General features: G+C 35.5%; 1 protein-coding gene across 2 annotated transcripts in view; it reads left to right on the top strand.

Annotated features, from left to right (window-relative positions):
• Nucleotides 1-1,447: 1,447 nt before the first annotated feature.
• Nucleotides 1,448-27,371, top strand: part of LOC114361039 (roundabout homolog 1) — a 53,869-nt gene continuing 27,945 nt past the window's right edge. Inside the window, exon 1 of one of the 2 annotated variants that reach the window (XM_028315954.1) lies at nt 1,448-1,564. The gene's annotated coding sequence lies outside the window, so the exon portion shown is untranslated. Of the gene's footprint in view, nt 1,565-22,222; nt 22,452-27,371 lie in introns of those variants that run through there. The other variant, XM_028315953.1, reaches the window with a different exon arrangement.

The following is a 27,371-nucleotide window of genomic DNA, read 5'->3' as shown; positions in this document are numbered from 1 at the left end:
TAACAACACTTAGCTATCTCATATTACTGAAAAGCACTACACACTGCGTCTGACCAAGATAACTACAGTAAAATGCACGGAAAATGGGCTGAATCCGTTACAGACTCCCATTCCCATTCATTAAATGCTCGTCCAATAGGATTCAAACTCTGCTAGATATGGTATATGTGCAGACCATTTACACAAACGACAGTCATTTTAATACTCTAGTCCAAACACAGAACATACTACTATTATTTTCCCACAAATTTACTACAAAATACATCACTACTTCTATTTGCGATGGTTTATCACCTTTACTTTTTGTTCCCAGTAATTGATTGAACACGGGAAAATAAGTCAAGTCTCCGCAACAATGGGCTCTCGTGTGATTGTGGGTATCATTCAGAAGTTAATGATACGGTTGGCTTAATTACCACTTTTGTCTTTGGGTTGACGAATAAACGATAATTACTCGTAAGGTTTTCCTTACGTATCATATCTATACATTGTGCTGTAATTAGCCAGATTGATTGCTTTCTATAATTAATTAGGACTGAGGTTTTACAAATCGATGTGAGTATGCCAAGAAAAAATAATTATTTGATTCATAAAACTGCACTGCTTAGTTCGATAGCTTAGCTTAGTCAGCCAGCGTATAAACTTAGTTTTATTAGTTGAACTATTAATGTATTTTTGTGTCTCTACACCTGTTAAATTCATACTTTCTCAAAAAATAATAAAATAAACAAAGTCCTACTTCTTCTAATTCTTATTTGAATATGTAGTAAGTAATAAAAATCTTATTGCAGCGTTACAAGATAAGCTCTTAGTTATGATATTATGTGATATGTCCACAATTATCTATAATCTATTGTACAGTCGACGACACATTTCAGTAAACATTGTGGTGCTTTACACAGTTTTAATCGATGTTATTTAAACCAGAATTGTGCAATAAGTTTCGCTATCGACTCTACCTACTGAAAGCGTCTCCTAATTTGCAATCTAATAATGTATTTCTATTAATGAACCATTAATGTATTTCTAAAAGCATCCAATCATTTCCCTTAATGCCCCCGCCTTTAATGCATCAACCTCGTGATTACCGTTATTCCTGTAACAAATTGCGTCCCATATTCATATCGGGGCATATACATTTCCACAAGTGGCTGAAAACAGCTGGCCTAAGTTTTATTGCGTGTCATTATACCCTCCTTAGTTGGAGCGATGTGAAACATTTCTTACCTGCTTTCGATATTGCACCCGTAACGTATGAAGGTTTACTTACATATATAGCTTAAGTTTCCCCTGAAAGTTGTTGGGTACTGAAAAGTGTACTTTCAGGTGTACATTTTATGGTTTATTTTGGTTTGTTTGAGGTTGTAAGGGATGCGCGCGTCTGGATGGAGCCTGGTAGAGTTTGCGACCCCCCTCAGTTTAAGCTCGGTCGCTGTGGAGGCCTGTTGTGTAGGGCGGCGCCCTACTTCGTCGCGACTCGTAAGGTACGAGTGTACCGGTGTTTTCGAGTGTTGTGGTATTAACTTAAAGTGTTTGGACTTGATTGTGGACATGGATTTGTGAGGTAGGTGTTTCATGCTTATTAAATTTAATCTTGTTGGATTTTCGGAAATTAATTCCTATTGTTTTTCAATATGAAATAGGCATAATTTTAATTTTTACGATTTTGCTATTTAATTATCAAATGCTGTCTTGATCTTCAAATGATTAATTTTAACAGCGATTATTAAGTTTTCATAAATATTTGTAAAATTAATAATAATCATCCCCCTACCCCTTCTCTCTGGTCATATGGGGCCCACGCAGCGTAATCTCTTCCGGTACAATAACGATATTTGGTACTCATACTACAAATTCATAATCATAATCTACATTAACCTGATAATAAATTTTACATTCATTTTATTGAGGTTATGGCAGTTTATTAAAAAATCCAGATTTTTCATTTCTAAATTGTGCCAATATCTGGGGTGGTGGGAGCCTGATGACCTGTACTACAGGTATGCAAATACCTATCACAGGCATCAGTCTCACACAAACAACTGTGTTTTATGAATTTGTAATGTGCTTAATAACTTGTGTCATTGTAATGTTTGTGATGAGAAAATAAAGACTATTTATTATTTATTTCGTAACAAAAAATAATTAAGTTCCGAGCATTTATTACTATTTAATTAGTTGGGTTTGGTAATAACGTTAAAAAATCATTAACCATATACCGATACTAATTAATTCCACTTAGAATTAATTAGTAAAAAAATTGTGACGAAGCTTAAGCTATCTTACCCCTTTGCTAAATAGTGCCAAAAATAATAGACAAGGAAAAACAAGACAAGGATTACTAGGTACTGTAGGCCCGTTTCAAACATCAATCCCTAAATTTTAAGTGACCCCTATGAAAACAAAATTCCTGTTATGTGTTACCATAGGGGTCACTTAAAGATTAGGGATTGACGGTGAAAACGGGCATTAGTTTCTTAATTAAATTAAACATTTTTGAAAAGTTCTATTAGAATACCGGAAGTACCTGTACTAAGAAAACTCACAGTAGGTATCTATGTTCGATAGTGGTTTGGGGTATACTAATTGGTATAAAATCTGAGCTTACAAAATTTAAAAGCTGCTTATGTCAAGAATAATCAATTATAGTGAGCCGTTATGTTTTGTGTACAGTCGCGGAAAGAAAAGGTTCGTCAGTTTTCAAATTGATTCCCTCAACGAATCGCGAGCACATATTACCTTTTGAAACTATGTTACAGAATAATCTCGAGTTAGAGAAAATAATCTTTAACTGTTCGTCGGTAAAGTTCAAAATTATTCAGATCAAAGTTGTTTGACGATTTAAATTGTCAAGAAGATTATGATTGAAAAACTAAAACCTTCTTGTTGGTTCAACCTGCCATTATCTATTAAATTAAAAAAACTACATTTTGTAACATTGCACTGATGGGATGGGATAGAAAAATAAACAAGCAAAACCTTATTCGTTAGCAAACGTCATATTTATTTAAATGTTAGCAGCACTGTTTCTTGCACGGTTATGTTGGCAGGTTTGACTCTTACAGTACCTAGTGCAAGCGAAAACCGACACTAAGGTGACGAACCTTTTCATTCCGCGACTGTACATGCATTCGTTCGTTCGAAAGACGTCCACTGCTGGACAAAGGCCTCGACCAAGGATTTCCACAAGACCGGACCATGCATTAGGCAAATAAAAATATTCTTATTAGAGACCTTTACGCAGGAAATATTTTCTAATTGGAAAATGTTTAAAGCTTTTTTATGTGAAATAAAATTAACTATCCACTTAACAATCCACACAACAATAATAATTTTATTATTTCCCCATAATAAGCCTTTTAAAAAAATTTTATTTTTATACAATGCAACATGATAATTATTTAACTCGATAAAATTAACTGCTATAGTTGGCTGGCATATTATTATATTACGTACAATTGATTTTTTTATGTGCCATTATTATAAATACTAACTTCAATCTTCAATATAAAACATGCTCATGAAAAATTAAGCAGCAAGTTCGTATCATGCTTTAGAAGAGAAAATCAGTAAAATATCCTCCAGGAAGTACGAAGAGCGTTCCAGTTTCACTTCCGGGAAATGTTTAATAATTCGAGAAAATGAGTTCACAGTGTATATTTTTGCCTATCTGTCTGTACACCCTGTATATTTTAACCCTTATTAAAATCCTTTCTTTCCAAAGCAAATACTAAATTTAGCTAAATCAATAATTGTTCCCAGCTTGCGCAAAGATCTTCAAAGCCTATTATAACATCGAGGAATATTATTTCCTTTGGGTTTCTGTCAGACCGTTTCTAAGAATATCATACGAAACGACCTAATCAAATAGATCCGACAATTTCAATATCCATGGGGTGGGTAAGCGGCTTGTTATTTTTGTACGGCCAAACAATAACAGGTCATCTTCAAAACGAATGTTTTTCTAACACAGTACGCACTTTGTGTTTTCTTTGCCCTCACCTAAACCACTTGTACCAACACCAGAACACGGAATTTCAAAAAAGGAACATAAATTACACCAACGCCTGTTCCGACATGTCAAAAATAAAAAGTAAAATGTCAGGAATAAAGTCATTTAATTCTATTGTCATCTGTGATACCGCTGTTACAACTATACCAATAACGGATGCCGCAATAAAAAGTGGGGTATGGAAAATTAAACTTTATGGTTTTGAATTTAAAGCAGATGAATAGGAAATGAGTAGGAGATTTATGCTGGTCGAAAATACAAAGCAGGAACGATAAAACAGATAGCAGGAGGCGTTACAAAGGCGAGTGCAACAAAGGCTGTACGTAAATAGTGACGGCCTACGTCCGCCGCATATTTGCTCTTGTCCAATCCAATCTACATCTTAGAATTATTGTATGACTCAGATTAGAATCATAAGGTTATAAAAAATAATTCAAACGAAATAATCAACATTTTATTTAAATATCATATTTTATTTTGTAACTTAATTGCCAAGTCATATTAAAAAAAAAAGCTTTAGCACACTACACACGACCCGAAAAATTGCGTTATCCTGAAATAGAAAGAACCGCGGTTCTATTCAGTAAACAAATTCAATATAACTTTCGAACCAACATAACAAAAAAATAAGGTAAATAATTGGTTTATACCTACTGATGAAAACATAAGACGGATTTTTTCATTTACATACCGATAATTTACGTAAAGTGTGTGTTTTATTTTAACGCGATAATTACATGCATTCATAAATAAGGACTTAACAAAAGCGACGTTTGCGGGAATATTCATCCCACATGGGAACACAAACAATTGTCCTCGCCGGAGTTTCAATTTGGGCTGAATAATATGAACAATCTATACATTTTATCTTCTGTCACATCAAGCGGGTATCTATTACGAAATTGCAATTTGATAAATCGCCAAACATTATTATGGGCGGCGAAAGAAATGGACGTGCTCAACTCGAAATGATACTTTGACTAAATCGCTGTGCCTTCTAAAATAAACTCTATTCCCCCATTTTATAGTTTATTATAGCAACGGGGGAAAGCTCACGCCGTAAAATGAGTATTATTAACCTATAAGGAAACCGTAACGACACGGACACTATGATGAAAGCGAGTCTTTTAGTAAATTGGCTAGACGTTGAATAACATTATTTTTCGAGTAATTTATTGCGTGGAGATGCCATATTTAAAATGCTCTATTAATATTCCGTCTATTAAGGCGATAGGTGAGGCAAAACTGCAAAATAGACCTCTCTTTGAATCCCTACTCCTCCTAAATGGATGATCCAAACAAGAAAAAAAAATATGTGTGAGATGTATAATATCTTAAACTAAAAAATTGTTGTTCGTTTTTTTCGTTACAACTATTAGTTTTGACAAAAAAAAATCTTAACTTTCTTCTAATTTCACCAAAGAAATTTCCTACTACTCCTAAACTGCTGAAGCGATTTTAATGATTCTTTCACCAAATGATAGAAAATTTTATGGTCTAAAAAATTGTTGTTCATTTTTTTTCAAAAATCATGTATTACGTGTCATACATTCAAAATACCCTGTAATTACCACGCGCGGGCCGCGCGATAGCGGGAGCTCAGTCTTTCACTAGCGTTCGCACGGGGAGGCTGTGTCGCATGTCGGCCCGCTCCGCTCCTTTGTTTTTCTATAAAGAATTTATAGCGCAGATGGTACACTCGGTATACTCATAGTAGTTCGGCGGCTGAATTAGTGATCTGAGTACGTCATTTTAAATAAGTATAGGCATTAATATAAACATTTTAAAATAATTTAAATACCTAGGTACACAAGATGCTAAATCATTTTTTTTCTAGATTTGTCTGATTATATCTATTTATTCTAGATTAATATACACTTCGAGACGAGATATATTTTTTTCTTATGTATTAGTAGGTAATAATAATAAAACAACGCACATGTAAAGGAAATCACAAGACAACAAAAAATACCTACAAAGGATTATTTAAATTGTGTAATTAGCAAAAATGTATTTTATTAATTTCTTGGAAACAATCACATCACTTTTGTGCATTTTGCGTTTCGATTGGTAATTTACAAGGTACCCCGTTGGTCCATTGGTTTTGGTAGGTATGAGTTTTTTTATCTCATTCGTCCCCACAAAAAATCGGAATTACTCCTAGGGAATTTTCGATTCATCTAACTCAATCGTCTCGTCGCGAATAAGGTTAGTTAAATAGATACCACCTATTTCTATCCCTGATAATAATATAAAATATACAGGTGTTTGGTAGAATGTTAGACAAACTTCGTAAGTAAGGTCATATTGAATACAAGTTCGCCCATTTGACCCTAAATGAGCTACTTTTTTTATTGATATTTATGATTTATTTATTATTTTCTGAAATTTTACCTAAACCTATTTTTTTATTCGGCANTTAAAATCCAAAAAAGGTGCATCAGAGCAATTTTCGGGATAGAACCGACGGAAAGTTGCAAGCCATTTTTCCAAAAATTTAAAATACTAACGTTACCATCATTATATATACTAGAGATAGCGATGTTTGTTAGATCTAATCCTGCAATGTTTCAAAATATGTCAGATATTAATAACCGGACACGCCGGGACAATAGATTGGTTGTTCGTAGTTGCAATACTGCGCTTATGCGTAAAAGTGTGTTTTGTATGATACCCGCAATATTCAATAAAATTCCGAAGACATTAAGGGAACTCAATATAAACTTATTTAAGCTAAAACTGAAAAGTCTTCTTGCAGAGAAAAGCTATTATAGTGTTAATGAATTTATGACAGATAAACTTTAAATTTGAAATTAAATGTTTCTAAAACAAACACACACGACACAAACTAAAATAATAATAAGTAATTTTTTATGACATTTTAATTACTATTTTTGAATTTTTAATATTGAATTGACATTGTAATATTACGACGACTAGTGACTTATAGTTTTGACTACTTAATAAGCAATCAAGTGTTTTGTGTCATTAATGCATGTGAATTATTAATTTATTCATTGATTTATTAATCACTTATATTATTGTATGCCAACCAGGCGAAACATAGTGAGACTATCACAATGTAATATTTTTATCTGTAAACACCTATGTTTCACAATAAATAATTTTGAATTTGAATTTGAATTTGAATTTGAACTCATATAAAATTTCGCTCAATCCATGTTTATTTATTTTAGTTGAAATAGAACGCGAAAATTTAATAAAATCTCATATTTCATCATAACTATCAGGATTATAATTAGAGATGAAACGGATATCCGGTAACTATCCGGTAGGCCGGATATCCGGCCTAAATTTACTATCCGGCCGGATACCGGATAGTAACTCACTATCCGGCCGGATACCGGATATTAAAAACCTACGACAATTTCCTATTAATAAAATGAAATACATTCATCTTTGAGGTAAATATCAATTAAATAGCTTACAATAATGACGGCTTTTATTTAAAGTCCAAAAAGTGACAAAAAGCCATATTAAGGCTGTTCAAAACTAATTTCTTTTTCTGGGCTATTCACTCTAATGACGAATACATAAATAAAGTACGGCCAACTGGCAGCAATACAAAAGGTCGAATTGACAATCTATCTGTCTCTTCCCATCTTGTGTGTTTGTCGTAATGTCTCGTTCTCCCGCCAAAATATGTCAAAGTTAGACGGGTTCGTCAACATTCGGACATCCATTTTAGTACACATAGTTGTTGCAATTCACGAGGGCGAATCTGTTACTTGTCGGTTCTTATTTTTTGTCGGCCGTTTGGTGTAGTGGTTCTAAAACGCACTACTATGCCGAGAGGTCCCGGGTTCGATTCCCGGCCGGGCAGAAATTGAAATGATGAATTTTAATTTCTGTGACGGGTCTGGGTGTTACTATGTATAATATGTATGTATTTAAAAAATATATATGTAGTATATCCGTTAAACTAGCACCCATAACACAAGCATATTAATTGCTTACCTTGGGGCTAGATAGCACTGTGTGAAATTGTCGAAAGATATTTATTTATATATTTTATCATTCCGATATATTTAAGTCTCTATGAAAAAGGGGTAGGCCTGTTGCCATACACCGGGCACACTGTGAGGCAAAAATGTTATTATTATTCTTGTTATTTAATTTAAATCTACATTATACAATAATTCAAATTTATATATTATAACAAAAATAAAATTCGATAAAACATCTATTTTTATGGTTTGGCAGATATTTTTTAAAATTATATTGTCTACAAAAATATATAATCTATTTAAAAGTTATGCACCCCTGCTATTCCAAATGACCATGACATTGGGTTTGTTTACATTTGGTATCGCTTCTCGTTGGCCGTACTTTAGTAAATATCTGTTAATGTCGAAATTTGCCAAATAAAATGGGAGATTTTTTTTCACTGATGCAGATGGTCTGATGACATGATGCAATTAATTTAATGTTACTATTCAATCACACACTCACGATTGTAACCGAAATTGAATTGATCTGCCCCCTCGGATTCGATTTTCGAAAAGTGTGACTAGTCTAGTCTACTAATAGACCCACTGATCGCGTTCGAAGCACCTGTGCGGCGCTATACTCGTCACGACATGCAACGAGACAATGGGCCAACTATCCGGCCGCCGGATATCCGGCTATCCGGCCTAGCAGCTGGCCGGATATCCGGTATCCGGTATCCGGCCAAACAACTATCCGTTTCATCTCTAATTATAATAACAAAAAAAAATAACAGAGAAAGTAAAATCTAAAATTGTATTTAATGATCAAAAATATTTTAATACCTGCTCAGACAGACATTTACATTTAGGTAGGTACTCATAAACACACTTAAAAACTGTTTAGAAGCCCACTAAGACACACGAATATCGTCAGCCTAACTTTCAAACTGCTTATGTCCCTTTGAACAAACTTTACAGGAGGAAATAACTGTTTATTTTTCATACAGTTAAGGTATTTATTGAAGTGTAATGATGTACTAATTGAAATATAATCATTATATTTCAATTTTGTTTCAGTTTGAAAATTATGCTGACGAGAATTATTATTATTCTGTAAAATATGTTTTTTTTATTCTGTTTTGAAACACAAAATAAGCATCGCAATTCTTTTCGATCTGCGTAAATTAAAATCGAGTCGACATTCCCGTAGGCAGTTATGTTAGAATTGGCAGCGCTTCGCATCTGTATTCTGAGCGCTCTTTGATATCGGGCAGAAGCGCGGGCGCGCGGTGGGAGGCGCGTTGTCTCGCTCTAATGCTCAAGGTCGTTCGGCCATGTAATCGCCTTAAGCTACCAGCGCAATAAGAGCTGGTAATGAAAATGTAAGCTTACGGCAATAGTAATAAATTGGTTACGAAATTAAGCATGCACAATAATCCACTTATCTACCTAATAAAGCTTTAGGTATACTAATTGGTTATCACACAAACTTGCCAATTTCTTTTAATGTTATAATATCCAGTGAAACCATTTTACAAAAAAAAGTGTAGGTAGGTACTTCATGATCATTCTAAATCTAGGAAAAAGGTATCAATAAGTTGATATAGCTGCTGTTAGCTTTACCTTTACGGTATGCATACGTAATAAGTATTTTTCAATTTTCATTGAACAAATGTATATAATATATATATACGCGTATATTATACGCCTATCTAGAAAACATTTTAGAAATGACTATAATTATTTATAAATAATTTAATTATATTGTTTTAAAGTGGCTGGTTACTTAAGCCACAATCCAGTAACACAATAAAACGTTACGAAAATCATTGGAATATGAAATGAGAATACCTATTTACGGAAGGCATATTTAAGAAGCAAATAAATCGCGTTCCATTCCTACATTATTGAAGCGTGCTACTAAATTACAAGCTCGATTTTCTCCATTTCGCCACCCGACGAGTTCGCGTGTGTGTCTGCTCAGCCCTTTGCACGCTATACCAAAATTTTCAAAAGTCCCATTTACACGTTGCGATGTACGCGAAAACGAAATCAAAGAATTCTTCGAGGTTACATCACTCGCTACAATTAATCGGCAATCAATTACTGAAACGATATTTCAGTTATAATCGATTTCAGTGTCGAATTCATGTATCTAGGTAGTAGTAAATGCGAAATTCGCCTGAATGTAGAACGCAAATAAATATGTCTGTATTTCGGTAGTAATAATGCACATGTAAAATGTTTACGAGCACGTTGATGTACCAACTTTATTTACTAGCTGGCCGCAAAACTGTAATGTGCAGACATTATCCACTCAATAAAGTTTAAATAATGACTGGACTTTTTGTTATATTCATAAAATGTATTGAAATGTAAAATCTATTTTATAAAAAAAGATAATCCATCCATTATTCCTTAAATGTTGAGGTTGAGAACTCCCTTTGGTGATGTATTGACCGGGAAAGCTGGAAAAGTTGCCGAAGCTATTTCAGTCCGAAAAAAGTTCACCACTACAGACTTGATGCTAACGATCCGACTAATCGCAACGTGTGAACTCCAGCATCTCAGCTTACGTCGGCAACATTCACTTTCAGGCCTCACGAAATCTCGTCGTCAGGAGAATGGGGCTCGCGAAACCGTTCAGATTAGCCCGGGTGAGCCCGGGTGTATGGCACGCAAGACATGATGGATGACAAGGCCATATTCCGATTGTCTGACCCGAAGTAATTGGGAAGAAAACATCTTGTCCTTCCTTCCCATCGGTTGGGTAAGGGGAAAAGAGGATTGAAACGGGAAATGTTTGCACAATTTTTAAAATACATACATCCCTATATTTGATTTTAATGAAATAATAAGACCATCAAATGCATGTACCTACATAAAACGATAATTAAATGGAGAATGAAAGAACACCAAGACTGAAGCACTTGTAAGAAGAAAACCATAGCTGGGCATTAACTCGTTAATCCGTTAATCGTTAATTAACGAAGTTAACATTCTATTAACGGATTAACTTTTAAGTTAACTTAAAAAAATGTTAACGGACTCGTTAACTTCCGTTAAATTATTCTAAGTCCGTTAATCGTTAATCCAGTACCTACTAGGTATTACCAAAAAGATACAGCCTGCACGCTGAAAAACACTAGAAAAACGCGTTCTGACAAGTACGTTCGGGCTTCCAGAACTTCCAGAACCCAAAACAACAGTTTTTGTAACCAGAAAGAAACGGTATAAAAATGCTATTTTTTATTTATTTACAATAGCTTATTATTGACTTCACTTGTTAGTATGTGTGGGACAAATCTTGCAACTGAATTTAAACCAGTTCTCCTCAACCGATTGAGCTGCAATTTGGTATACTTATGTAAGTACGATGAAAATGCAATGTTGTGGTACCATTGAGCTGGTCTAATGAGTCAGGAGGCGGCCATAGGAACTCCTAAATGAAACGGCGGAATCGCATCGAGTTTGGGTTTGTTGAATTTGTCTTTTCGTGCACATTGATGCTAAATTGTATTGTAATTGAACCAAGGCTCTGAGATTAAGATACTATAGACTAAGAGCTGGTGAACGCCAGACCAACGCCATTATACAGTGTGAGTCACGATAAAGTTTACATATGAAAATAGGTGAAACTAGACTTATTTTTATCGACAAAAAAGAGGTCAAAATTTTTTTGAGATTTTTTTTTAAGTTTTATAGATTTTTTTTCTTACAATTACTGCTTGTAAAGAAAACGTAATAACGTTTAAACTAAGAGGTAGGTATTCCTGATAAAATAAAAACAGTAATAATGCTAAATAACAGGCGATACTAAAAAAATACATAAAATACCCAGGAAATGCCAACAAATAATAAAAATTTATACTTTTTGAAAAAAATCTGTTTTTAAATTCGTGTTTTTTTTTGTTATTTGATAAATTTCTCCAAAAAATGCCCCTATAACAGGTGGTTTTTATTATTTTGTATTATTCTCTATCGCATTACTTTTTTAAAACCAAAAATCGCATGTTTCTATCCCTATTACAACGTTTGCAATGATCGTTTGAACAAAGGCTAGTTAAAGGTTTTTTAGTATCGCCTGTTTATTTAGCATTATTACTGTTTTTATCTTATCAGGATATACCTCTTAGTTTAAAAGTTATTACATTTTCTTTACAAGAAGTAATTGGAAGAAAAAAAATCTATAAAAATGTCCAAAAATATTTTACCTCTTTTTTGTCGATAAAAATAGGTCTAGTTAGACCTATTTTCATATGTGCACTTTATGGTGACTCATCACACTGTATAAAAGCTGAAAGTTTGTCAGCGTATGCTCCCAATATAGGTTAGAATGTTGGTGGATTATGAAGTTTAGGTCATCGTGGCTTTGGCAGCTATCCTAAAAAAACTGTCTGGCAAGGAGTTGGAACTGTCAAAACTGTCTGGCCGAAAAGAGGAATAAATTCCATGCGCGATACAAGCTTTCGAAATTATTTGAACCTTGCATTCAATTATTTTTTTCATTTTATTATAATGTGTTAACGGATTAACGATTAACGTTAACTTGCGTTAAATCTTGCTATATGTAACGTTTTAACGTTTAACGAAGTTAATTTTTTTATTAACGGTTTAACGATTAACGAAGTTAACTATTTGATTAACGGTGCCCAGCTATGAAGAAAACTAATTGGTAAAAAAATCTTTTAAAATGTAAAGCACATACATTTTTAGCATTTTAAACGAAACGTATTTTGATACAAATACGTAGTAACATGGTTTTGGGAAAATATTACTTTCTTGTATCCAAAACTATTTCCATTAATAACGTCTCATATAAAAAAACAATCTACGAAATCTCCCAGAACAAGATGAATCACGAAAAGCGTTTACGTTGACGACCTTCTATTATCTAGTATTCCTTATTGGGAAAACTTTGGAAGTAATTCATCGTACGTGTGTAACTTTAGGGGGCAAGGATCAGGCGATGTGTTAATTCGAGCTGTCATGCGATGAGTAACAACAATGTCCGGGTCTGGGCTGCTCTGATAATGGTTTTGGCAACGAGATTGGCCTGTTAGGGAGCAGACGTCTTTATGTTTAATGCCGTAATATTTTGTTGCACTGCCATGCACATTTCCTTTGTGCTAATATACCCGTTGTTTATGATTCGGATGCTTTTTTCTGACTATGAATGGTTTGGCGCAGTATTACAGTTTACCATTTTTCCATTGTTCAAAGTTTTTGTATCTTTATTTTGTTGTCATGTTCAACATTTCTTAATGGTGTGGTATTGTCTCTAACTCTAGTCAAGTTGTCAGCTTGCCGTTACCACTCCTGCAATCAGGTAACACTCTAACTCCTAAGTTTCCCCAAAACTATCGAGACGGAGAGTGCTCCAAACTTCAGCATCACTTAATGACGACGATTGTCTAAACTCAAACGGGAAGCGACAACTGGAAACATGCAAAATGCATTTACTAAGGTCAAGGCAACCAACTAAACGTGAAAGCGCCAATTAGATTAACAGCAAGAGGAACGTCACGCAAATTGTCCAGAAGGGAGTGTATTCAGCCCCTCTTTCCGATGTTTAGCGAGTGAGCGAGACAGATGCTTAGGGTAATTACGCTGCTGTGGTCAGGTTTACGAGGTATCGTAAGACTATGGATGTAGAGCGCTACGCTTAGTTGCTTTAATGGTGCCTTGTTAATGTTTAAACTAGATTAAACGACGTCCTATAACATTGTAAAACAGCTTTAGAAAACACTGAATTCAGAAACACGAATTAATGATCTACTTAATTGTGTATTTGACTACATTATGACATTATTATTTTTTCAAAAATTTTTGGCTATGTATTATTGTCAATTGTTATTTTTGATGGTACATAATCTGAGACTAATGTGTTACCTACCTAAATAAAGGTTATACACGATTTATGAGCGCAGTGACAAGGAACCCTTGTCCAGGTAGTGTTGCAAAAACTGTCCTTTGAAACTATTGGACAATCGATTCGTCTCGTGTAGCGGTAAAAATATTTTGTCCATTCTCGTCAAACCCGAGCCCGCATTGAATAATTATGGCCGTTTAACACCCGTGATGCAGTTTTAAGAACCGTCCACCCAACAATGAACAAATGATTATGTTACGGCGGCCATAAAGTAATAATGTTGACATTGTACTAGCCACTATTGTTTACTTAAAAGTGGTTAGTGCTTAGCATAACAATCTCAATGGTATATGTGCTCAAGTAACAAATGCACTTACCACAATGGAAGAGAGTCGAAACTTCATTGACGAAAAGAAAGCTAGAGACATAGATTTGAATTTAGATTTTGGACGTTCGGGGTACGGGACCAGTGATTTATATTCGTCTTTTGTTTTTGGCTGTTTAGTAACAGTATCAATGGCACATGCTCTCGGAAGGTCGTTATTCTTGCATTGTACCACCAGTATTGTCTACAGAACGACATCGTTAGTAAGTTGGCGGGTGGTCGTGCGCATTGAAATTCTATTGGTGACATGATAAATCTCCAACCGTTCACTCTATTGCCAGAACCCATTCCTATAATTGTTTCGATTACATGACATTTTTATGTAAATTGCCTATTTTCATTCAAAGTGGGAATTCTTAACTCGGTAGCTATAAAATATTCAGTGTCATCAGAAAAAGAGTGAGATTGAAAAATATGGGAGTATCCATTGTACGATTTTTACTTTATCGAATATCATCGATATAAATCGAAAAAAGTTTCATTCAGATATCGGTTCTTTTTTCTTTTAGTTTTGTAACAAAATCGTGTGTCAACGTTGATATATTGCGTAAAGGACAACAAAGAGAATTCCATTCGTTTGTCAAAATAAAACGCTATCGACCCACACGTAACATGGGATATCGTTTCGACGCCAGACAGTGAACACGTGGTGACAATTGAGTCACAAGTTCCAGTATATCTGATTTCTGGATCGTAACATTTTTAAGCTGTGTCCGTGGAGTTTGGGAAACTTAAAATGTGTTCATTGTTGTTTCTGATCGAGCTTATTACAAAACCGAACCATTGTTGGTAAGAGACGGGTGATCTGTGATGTTCTCTATTGTAATTCTTTGGTGTCGAACAATAAATGACCATTATATACAGTCTTTGTTGCTTGCAGCTGATGTTTTATGGAGGATGTCTATCTAAAATGGAGGTTTATTTTATTTAATAAAGAGGAAATTGAAGTAAATGTATTCGGATTTATGACAGCGGATAAAATTTAATCTGTCATGTTACCCTAACTATGCCAGTAGACAATGTACATAATATTTAATACCTAAAAATTTCTTGCTGGATGATGTACCCCTTTTAGCTTTAATAATGTGGCATCTATTGAAGTTGTGATAGGTGTGGTTTTACAATTACAAATGTTAAACACTGATGCTCCGGTGAATGTAGTATAAATTAGAAGCTCGTCGATACACTCGTTATTTGACATAGGTAGCTAATCTAATCAAAATCAATTCCAAATGCAATAGGAGCAATGGTCAAATTTGTAGTAGGTACTATTTTGAAATGGAAAAACCCAATGCAAATTTTGATAATAAAACTGAATAAAATTATAACATTTGCAATATAGCCACATTGCCCTCATTCAATTATAATGAGTGCCTACAATAAAGTCCGCCAGATACACATTAGTCAACCGAATAGCCCTCGGCTTAACGAAGGCCGAAATAAAGGCAGGCAAAAAGGCTGTAGCCCTCTCGAGGTTCAGGGGCATGGCATTAGCACAGGCTTAATGAGGCGAACGAAACCTTGGAACAAGTCCAGGTCGTCTTGTAAACAGAGAAATTAAAAGTGAAGCCGACTCCCGACAGAGGAACGAGCCGTTCAGCGTTGCAAATTTTAATTAACCCCAGCAAAATACAAAGCTTGTTAAGGCAGCCTTTCGAGAACTGGAACAGATAAACTTGAATTACTAGAATAATGAGTTCGGAAATGTTGAAGAAGTTTCATAAAGAAATAGCACGCCAATGCTTAATCGTTTACGTACGTAATGTTAACAACACTATTTCCTATCTTCACCTACTCAAGCTCTCACCTACCGTAATAATACGCCACGAGTACGGCTCAATGTGTATTGTTTTATAATAACTTCCGTATTATTATACATTAGAGCTCGTGAACTAAATCATTATTAAATTCACATGCGAAAGCTTAATTTGCGTTAGAACAACACCGTGGTACACGAGTCTGCCTGATTTTCGACATGCGACATTCCTGGAACGCCGTCGCCGTTAGAAAATGGAGTTCTTACTAACAGATCTCGACTTGAACTCACGTTAAAAACATTAACGACAAAAAAAAGGAATACGTAGATACTTGTTGGGTCGAATGAGTTTTCAAAATCTTAAAAGAAACATTTTAAATATTGGATTACAAAAGCAAGGGCGGTGTGTTCTATGTATACGTAGTGACATCATAAGTTAGTAGTGAAAATTGCATGTACTGTTATAGACCAGAACCAACAGAATTTATAGTCAGCAAAATTTTGTATCAGTACACAGGTACTTATTAGAGTAATATCTACAATATATAAAGCTCGTTTTGTATTAAGTACGATAAAATGGTAATAGCCACTATTCTCCACCTTAACCTTTACGTGATTTTTTTGTCACGCCGTCTGCGACGTGCGGTCTGTGGGACCGCTATACTGTTTACTCAAAAAGTAATATTTTTTTGTATAAAAGTATATTGGTTTTATTTTTTTGAGAACATTATAGTATTACAAATAAACATACGTATAATTTGCGAGGAATCAATGTATATTTTTTATTTAAATATGGCTAAAACTTTTTTGACCCTTAATTTAATTGAAATTACACTAGAGCTCAATAATACCTATATAACTTGTAAATTTTAATCAAAGCAAGAAAAACTATACTCCTTCCTAAATATAGTGAACTAATGAATAAAATAAAAATAAATGACACGTACATTACATGCACAGAAAAAAAATTGACGTAGGGTAAACATCAGGCAAAATCAGGTCATTTTTTTTACTGCATGCCAAGCATTTTCAGAATGCATAGGTAACACCTGTAAGATAATTTCGTTTTCAATTTAGATGGACTAAAATGTATGTCTTTTTTGCAGCTGGTGCAATGACATCAGGCTGATTTGGCATGTCAGAGCCTAGAATACATGTCACTGTTTGCTTTACCACCCGTTTCGCGGTATTTTTTTACCGACTACCATCTTTTACATAATATTATGTTCAAATATCAATATATCATTAGGAAATGTCTTTTCCTAGGTTGTGGTAGCCCAGGATCCATCATTTTTACGAAAAATTAGTCGTCTAAAACAAAAACGCCAGTTTCAGTATGGTACAAAAATGTCACGTAGTCTGCGACGTGCGGTCCCACAGACCGCTGTTGAACTTTAAATCGAATTATCTTATTAAAACTGCCCTCGTCGATGTAACCACTACCTGTAATGGCGTTTGGGCAACTAAACTCGAAGGTACTGAGACGCTCGGGACACGGGAGTAAGTAGAACATTGCAATCCAGAAATTTCAAAAACCGGAGCGGTCTGTGAGACCGCACCTCGTCGGTTAAAGGTTAATAATCTAAATTAGAGATGAAACGGATAGTTGTTTGGCCGGATACCGGATACCGGATATCCGGCGAGCTGCTAGGCCGGATAGCCGGATATCCGGCGGCCGGATAGTTGTCCCATTGTCATGTTGCATGTCGTAACGAGTTTAGCGCTGCACAGGTGCTTCGAACGACGCGATCAGTAGGTCTAGTAGACTAGACAAGTCACACTTTTCGAAAATCGAATTTGTTCGAATAGAATGTCAGATTTTGCCACTCGTCTCAATTCGGGCGATTTCGGTTGCCTTATGCATCGTGCGTGAGTATGTGACTGAATAGCGAAAATTCAATTAGTTTACTTGCTGCGTAATCTGAATGAACTGCATTATACAGGGTGACTTTGAAATCGTTGGCATTCTTTTTAAAATAAGACTACTCATTTTTTTTATTTATTTATTTACAACGACAACAACACTACACTGTCATCACAGGACATCCCACTCCCATCATGATTTCCCAAATATGAGTCATATCAAATGAATTAAAATTTCAATATTTGAAATATTGTACAGACGACAGCACATAAATCTTCATATTGTGGCATCTTATTTCAATGTATTAAGTGTTACTTTGCAACAAAATGTATAGGATGATGTGCTGTTGACTGTACAATAGTTTTAAACTCTTTTTAGAGCACCATGTATCATGAGTAGTCTTATATTAAAAGTATGCCAACGATTTCAAAGTCACCCTGTATGTCATCAGACCATCAGTGAAAAAAAAGATCGCCTATTTTATTTGGCAATATTTCGACATTAAAATATATTTACTATTTATGTATTCATCATTAGAGTGAATAACCCAGAAAAGAAATCAGTTTTTTGAAAGGCCTTAATATGGCTTTTTTGTAACTTTTTGGACTTTTGATAAAAACCGTCATTATTATAAGCCATTTTATTGATATTTGACTCAAAGATTAATGTGTTTCATTTTATTATAGGAAATTTTCGTAGTTTTTTTAATATCCGGTATCCGGCCGGATAGTGAGCTACTATCCGGTATCCGGCCGGATAGTAAATTTAGGCCGGATATCCGGCCTACCGGATAGTTGCCGGATATCCGTTTCATCTCTAATCTAGATGCATGTCATTAATCTCCACACGATCCTGCAATATCCTCTCCGACGTGAGAACACAGTGCCTTTACGTCCCGTGGTAGTGTAAATTGTGTGAAATTCCCTGCTTTAGCGCTGAATTAACAACGCGGGGTAAATTACAGCTCGGTTTTAGCTCGAGCCGTAGTGGCCCGGCTTGTAAGTTCGAGCACGTCCGTGGCTCAAGCCGTTCCGAGCCACCGCCTCGCGTTTGTGATGTCGGTTCCCTGACAAATGTTACCTGCTTTTTAGGGTTTAGCATACGCAAATATTTAAATAAGTTTATAATTTGCAAGTTTAGTGCCGAATATTCTAAGATTGTAGCGGCGGCGTCGCTGATGCTGGCCAAGATGTTACAACAGGATTATAACAGTGTTATTATAACCCTATGTTACTTTAGACCTTTCTTTAACATACATCTGTTTCCGCAATTTATTACACCGATCTTGTCGCGACAAGGAAAAATTTCCGTGCTTTTAAGCGATTTTGTGAAAAATATTATTGGCAGGTAGTTGCTAATTGCTCATAAGATTTAATTTATTGTCCGTGGTGCATAATCTTTTCTTAAAGGTTTTAAACCTTTGTTTGTCACCTGTCATCCGCTTTGCAATGGAGGGAAGTCGAACCTTAATTTCGAACTCCTCCTATGTTCTTCTGATTAATTTCGTTGCGGGTCCAATGACAGTTTAACTTTCCCCCGGGACAAACTTGACCTTCATTGGTTGGGTTTTTGTGGCGGTCAAGCTGTAGATCCTGGCTACACAGGAGTTGCAGTGGTGGAAACGAGAGGTGGGAATAGTCCCGTTTAGACCTTTCTTTTGGCTCTTAAAGTTGCTACTTTGAGCTGAAATGTCATTTCAGGTGATTATCACAAATACAGAAATTGGTATACGACACTCACTAGGTACGATGTATCTTGAATCGTCGGAGGGAATCGGAATTGTGAACCGTCATACATTTATACTTGCGCAGCGAAATAATCTTTCAAAACATTCGAATTCCTTCTCAAGTCCAAGAATTTCAGATACACCAGAACTTCATAAAGTTCATAGACCAAATAAAGCGCGTACTTCACGTGCAGTGAAGTATAAGTAAGTTCACGTGATGGCATGGGCGGTAAACAGCGAGCACTGTAGTATCTAGTCGGAAGATTTTGTGAGCTTAACTCGGCGCTAGGGATTAACCAGCACTCCGCTCCTACACGAGAACTTTGTGATTAACCCATCCACGTGCGGGAACGTTTTTTGAAAACGGCCATGTTTATTCTAAGATCTAAAGTTTTTAGTACTGAGCATTTATAATCTGGATAAACTCTATTTACACTAGAGACTGACCAGCACTTTGGAGCTAGTGCTCCTAGAGAACTTCTCATCCACGCTTCGATTTTTAGCAATATTCAATCATTATTCTCATTAAAATTTGCTCTTCATGATTTTTTTCAAACATCTACATTAAGAGGGATAAGTATGTACATATTACGTTAAAGCACGTGTTAAAGTATAGTTATAATAATTATGCTTTATCATTCTGGCTCTATTATTCAGTGCCACTTTTAAACTAAGCTCAACATTCAAATGACGCGTCATGTGAACATCAATTTGTCATTTCACCCGCATCTTTTGTTTCTGAGGATGGACAGTTGAATTAACCAATACGGACGTCTTAATATCAGATTAGTAGTAACCATCCTTGAATAATCTCTTCATTTGCATAGGTCAGCGTGATAAGTTCAATTTAAATTAGTTTAACTTATAATCAGGTTGAGTAAACTAGATAGTTAATATTTAATTGGATTTAACCATCATCGTCACCATCACTATTATTTTTCGCTCAATTCACACAACTTTGCACTGCGAAATAATCTCTATGTAAGTACTTAAAATAAATCCCACTTGCCACGATGAACTAAGCAAATACCTCAATGTGCTGTTGTCAGTATGAAAAAATATTCTTTAAAAATACTTTTAATAAAATGACAATAAAAACTTACCGTTTTACAACATCATGGCGCGGCGTGGCGTGGCATTCACATAAAATTTGACAGCCATGAGCGTGCCATATCGTGTCAAATCGTAGACATCACGCCACGATCACCTCACCCGCTTACCACTACAGCAAAATCTATCAATAACTTAGTATATCTTTGCTCTCCTTCTCTCACTATTGCTGCGCATTGCCGTAAACTCTACTTTAGGCAACGTTGCTAAATTTAACCTAGATCAATATGGATTATTCCCGGCGTCCGAGCATTGCCTGCAGACACTTATTAATAGCGGCTAACGGCCATCTCCTGAATTACATATCGACTATTCGGCTATTCTGATTGCGTACATTCGAATAGGGCTAAGTGGATGACAATCATGTATGTAAGAGCTAGACGTATATGCTAAGTGCCGCCTCTGTGGTCTAGTGGTAAGACCACCTACTTTAGACGCAGAGGTCCCGGGTTCGATTCCGAGTGGGGGCAGATTTTTCTGTTCGGTTTGGTTGGTGGTAGGGCTTGTTCTAAGTCCGCCTGGCTAGCTACCACCATCTTACCTAAGTCTGTCGCCATAACAACATATTGTGTTCCGGCAGTTAGAGGTAAGATAGCCAGTTCCTTCGTGGTTGAGGATTCCGGGTATTCCACTTAAGCTGAGTTGCACCACCTAACTTTGACCGTAACTATGACGATAACCGGTGCTTTTTGTATTAAGTTTGACAGATTTTTGACGTTTGTCAAAGTTAAAGTAAGATGGTGCAACCCAGCCTTAGGTCACCATCCTACTGTAACTTTGACAAACGTCAAAAATCTGACAAATTCCATACAAGAAACACCGGTTATTGTTTTAGTTGCGGTCAGAGTTAGGTGGTGCAACTCAGCCATAATATTGCTCTTGTTTCATAAAAAAATCTTACATACAACATGTATCAATGCCGAGAGCCAAGAACTTACATTATTTTCTGGTTTACCATATTTTTCGCAATAAAAAAACAACATTACAGTAAATTACCCAGGAAGAAAACCGATGGAAAATAAAGTATTAAAAATTTTGTATCTTCGCAAAACATGGGTGCGCGAATTTAAGGATATTGTTTTTTTTTTCATATCACAAAAATATAATTCAGAATTAGTGATAATATAACACAAAGTACATTATTAAGTATCCTTACAATTTATCAATATCATTAACATAAAACAATTATTTATACAGGAAATTACAAATTCGTTACTATCCATTATCTAATTAACAGGTAAACCTTATCAAAACCTCGTTCCACGTAAACCAAGTTACTGAATATTTAATTTTCTTATTTAATAACAGGAGTTACAGCGTGAAATTAGCAAACGCTCTAAAAAGCGAAACCATTTTCGTTTCAGCCCGAAGGCATTTGAGATTAGTGATTCAATATCTGAAAAGGCAAAATTAGCCGTTGAAGAAACAAAGTTTCAGAAAAGTTGTACGTTTGAATCGTTTAGAAGTTGTGGATTAAAACGTTTCGTAATTAGCCTTCGGGTGTTCTTTTGATTGTGTTTTTTTTATCTGTATTTTTGTGTATCGATGGTCTGTGGGTTTTTGTCCGGGGGTTGATTCCCGCCCCCTCTAGCCCTGGTCGTCTAGACTGGTGGGCCAAGCGGCAGTTGAGTTTGGGCATCGGTGCGGGACGGGTGTCGCTCGCTGCGCGTTCTTGGCGCGAATTTCAAATTGTTGACATGCGCGCGTAATCTGTGGAAAAAGTGGAATTGTGTTTGTGACTTTTTGGACTAGAATTGTGCAAATGGATTGATTGGTGTGAGTATAAAGATTGAATTTGATAACCTATCTATGCTATTGATATGAAATAAGATGTTTAAATAAAGTTTTCATAGTTACGAGTAAATAATAAACTGTCAAGATTTCAATTTAGCCAAACTTTAAATAAGTATAGTAAATGTTAATACTTTATTTACTACATTTAGCCAATGCTTAGATTAATCATCAATTTTACTAGGTAAGAGTAGCTGGATAACCTGGATAAGTCTTAATGAATTTCATAAATTTTATTATTGCCTTTTATACTAACAAGTTTATATGTTACGGAAATTACCTCTTGCCCCACTAATTTTAAGATATGCTTGTAAATTGATGTTTATTTACAATCAAAATGAAGTTGTGCAAGGTCCATGAGTCAATTTCGCAACATTTACCATTTTTAATAACGCCAATTAAACAAGATTTCTAAAATTGCGAAAATCCCGAACAAACGATGCCGTGAGTACGTCTTAAGTGCACGCCATTGTAAAAAAAACTCGCAAAGGGATGTCAAAACGTACTTGGGAGAGAAAAGTCTTTTTCGAAGACATTTCGCTACTCGAGAGTCGGTGGAAGAAAAAAGATTGTCAAGAGTGACTCGGACTAGACTCTACATGATTCCGTAATATAATTACATTTTTATTTAATGGAGTGATTACCAATTCTTCTCTTCTCTATTTTAATAATATGAAATGATTATCATATTTTTTTGTCGTTTGGATTTTAATTTAACAATTGAGGAAACTTTAGTTAATAATTTGAAAATGATAAATAACTTGAAAAAATCGAACTGCCTAGGCGGGAATTGAACCCACGATTTGGTTAATAACCTAATTATTTTTAAAGAGTCCACCGAGGAAATGTTATTTCGATTTGGAAAAGTAGGGTGATTGAAGCCTTTTTTGATTGTGGGAATCAAGTCTAGAACCCCCAGATCAAGAGAGCGCAATTCTGTACTGCAGCACGGAGAGCCTTCACTGGTTGGGTTTTTACTGGAGGTCAAGCTGTACATCCTGGCTACACAGGAGTTGCAGCAGTGGGAACGAGGGATGGGAATAGTCCCGTACACTGCCGCACGAAGTAACTTCTTATTTTTTACGAGGCCTCAGATAGTTATAATTTAATAGAAAGTCATTCGTGTTTGGAAATTGCCTAATTTTTACTCGATAAATCGATTTGCCAATATTGTTTGAGGAACAGAAATGAGGAAATTCGTAAACGAACTAAAGTCGCTGACATAGCCCGACGGATTAGCAAGCTGAAGTGGCAATGGGCAGGGCACATAGTGCGCAGAACTGACGGCCGATGGGGCAGCAAGGTTCTGGAATGGAGGCCGCGTACCGGAAGGCGCAGCGTGGGACGTCCACCTACAAGGTGGACCGACGACATCGTGAAGGTAGCAGGGAAGCGCTGGATGCAGGCCGCTACCAATCGATCAATGTGGAAAGCATTAGGGGAGGCCTATGTTCAGCAGTGGACGTCCTATGGCTGACATGATGATGATGATGATGAATATTGTTTAGGTTCGCACTAGCAACCTAGAGTAGAGTCAAAAATCGTTTTTTCTCATAAAACATAGTTAGGTACTATCCCGTTGCGAAAAAAACAATGTGAAGGATTCATTATTTTGCTTTTTACGTGCGGATCTCTGAAACGGAGAAAAAAGCGGGTTCCGGGCCTACCGGCACTTATCGTCGCCGGCTGAAGTGATGAATTAGCAAATGCTCTTTAGCTAAGGCGCTGGTTTATAATTTTATGGCTTAAGTTTGCTACTGGGACTCAGTCCATTAGTTTTTAAAGTAAGAGCATACTCCGCACTCTATTTCTTTATTATCTTTGAGTGTGTATAACTTCAATGCAGTTCGTTTTTCAAAATAAATGTTAGTATTTCCCGAGAATCTGAAAACATGTTTCTGATTAAGTTCAACTCTACATTTAGGTACCTACCTATATTGGTTTTCATTTAAATAAATAAATCTGAGAGAAAAACCTAATAGATGGGTAAATAAATAAATAATGTACAAATTGCCTTCTAAGTAGTAGTTTCAGTTTCAGTAGCTTAAAAACATATTACTACAATACTTATTCATAATACGTAATCTTATACAGAACGTAGTTATAATGAAAACGAATTTCTTAGTCACATTGAAATAAATATTAAAACATTTTTATAAACACGCCTTACTTTAGATAAATTACAAAATCTGTGTTCGGTAATAGAGTGAAAAAGGCCGGAAACATGAAGTCAAAATGGACGCATTTGTTCTTGTAACAACGTCATTCGATACGCAGCTCTGATGCATCGCGTTACTTAGTATTAACGATACAAAATACGAGCTTAAAAATAGACTCAATATTTTTTATGAATTTGTTTCACTTCTTACGTAGGTACAACCGACAAAGGAAAATATAGAGTTTTCTAGAGCATGTTATACAAAACTAAGGTACCTACATTGTGAATACTTTTCATACTTGTAATCTTAAACAGATCATTAACAAACGTATAATACGCCATAGTACTCATAATTTCTACAAATCAATGCATTGATTAATTTCAATCAAACACAATGTTTATCAATACGTCAATGAATAACAGAACCACAAAAAATATTACAAACTCCAGCTTTTTTCTGTTGTAAATACAACATCGTACAATCACTGTTTTGAACAATACACTGAGTTGAATGGTGAACGACTCTAATAGAATGTATGGGCCTTCCAGCAGTCACAATAGAGGTCACATTCGTGCATCCAGAAGTGCAAGAGGTGATAGAATGTTCTAATGCTTTAGATCCTGTCGCTAGTGTCGTCAGAGATCATCGGTTACTGAACGGATGCGTCCCATCTCATACACTTTGAGTTATTTAACATACAATATAGAAATATGCGCATATCTTTACCACATATAGCCGCAACCCACATTTACGAAGCCCGCTCACGCTCTTTACTTTTGCTTGCGAAATGAGTGGGAAACTAAAAAACTTTTAAATCTACATCCGTTACTTTAACATGAATATTTATACGTATTAATACACCACACATGGCACAAGTTTACTCGGTTATCAAATTTGCTTTCTTATTTTCACCGTTGCTAATTTTCAAAGGAAGTGAATCATTCATTAGGGTCATTGTTTCAGCGTTGTAATTTTACGGTATCTCGCTTTTGAAAATGCTTACAAATTCGTACACAATGAGGCATAAAATTATCATTTTACATTAAATTTCAAATCCTATTAGTATGACCCCGATTCCTCCTATTCTATATTCGGTAACTACAGAAATAACAAACCCAACTATGTATAAATATCCACTTACTTTACATTGACTAATAGAGCAATAAAAGTATTTAAAGATTCGATTCTATCTCAAAGAGTTCAAGTCATAAAACCAATCCGTGTCTTATCTGTTGTCATCTGACTCTTCTGAATTAATTCAAGAAACTTGATATACCTAAGGACCTTAAAACTTTCCAATTGATAGATCAATGCGATCTTGGAATCCCCACCCAAGAGGTCACGTAATTATCACCCCCGCCCTCCAGTTTAAAAGCCTATTCTTGTTACCGATAAAGCAAAGATATCTTGTGACCTCGGTCTTTGGGTTCCAGGATAAGAAACAATGAATTTTAATTCAGTGAGCGAGCGGGTGCTATAAATAAGGCCCCTTATCGAATAGGTAATTGGGGATATGGGTGATCGCACCCAAAACTAAAGGATGCAGGCGGCAACCGATACGTGACGATAAGTGAAATTACTGATGGTGGGATTCTGGATTGCTCTAAAGATATTAAAACCCCTTATCAAAAGCTACTGATAATAATAATAGAGACAAATGGAGTAGTGCCGATACTTTTGCATGTAACTCATGAAGGATCTCATTCCAGAATGTGTAAAAAAACTATTGTGTGGGACTGTCGATCTGTCATTTGACAACTAAAGTATTAAAAAACTTACGTTCTTTAAGAATTCTTAGCGCAAAATAACATCAAAGCTAAAACAAGAATCAAATTCAGGCCACAAGTCAGAATTATTTATCACACTAAAAAATATAATACATATTTCTGAAACTTTTCTTGGATTTATAAAAACATGATATCACTTTAACTCCGGTTGACGTGACAGTCCAAATAAACAAATGTCACCCTTTTAATCTGTGGACTCAAAAGTAAGCAGTTGACAGACAGCTACTAACTTGTTTGAATTTTAATAAAAGCTTATCTTTGTAAAACAACTATCGGAAAGCTTCTTCAGTAGTCCCTAAGATGAACTACTTACAGCTTATTTAGATAACGTCTGCTTGAAAATATTACAGAGTTTATCATTAAATTAACATCTTAAAGTTTTATGGGAGTACCTTACTACTGTTTGTTTTATAGCACTAGTAAATTTAAAAGGCGCGGCATTAAACGTTCTTGAAGTTATGAAGTCTAAAACGACACATACTCGAATTAAACGATATAGTACTTACGTATTGAAAGCTCACTAAAGTAGGTTGAGCACAAAATCCTCTATTCCCAGTCGTTAACACGTCACTTGAAAAGTAATAGGACAATACTCGTGAGTGACAGCGGGACCTAAATCCGCCATCAAGTCTATCAAAATCGAATGAAGCACAATTTTCCCCCATTACCGCCCTTCATATCTTGCGCGTTACGTATCGCTTCCGACGAAAGAGGGTTAGGAAAGATGAAAATAATAAATCCATATCGAATATGCACGAACGGAGCCGATGAAAAAATTTCTTACGCCAAATATGAGTCTGCTGTGAATATTGCGATCCATCACCAATTAAACGTTGTACTGTGGCCGATACATTATCAGACGATCCGTTCTCTGATTGATGATGCTATACCATGAAACCATACTGAGCTCCCGCCCCATTGACTTCTAGTCTACGGAGACCACTGTCAAAGTGACCGAT

This window comes from Ostrinia furnacalis, unplaced genomic scaffold, assembly GCF_004193835.3.
Source record: "Ostrinia furnacalis isolate ACB-3 unplaced genomic scaffold, ASM419383v2 OfSCF5395, whole genome shotgun sequence".
Lineage (NCBI taxonomy): Eukaryota > Metazoa > Arthropoda > Insecta > Lepidoptera > Crambidae > Ostrinia > Ostrinia furnacalis.
The sequence above is the reverse complement of the archived record's forward strand: the minus strand, read 5'-3'. Positions and strand labels throughout refer to the sequence as shown.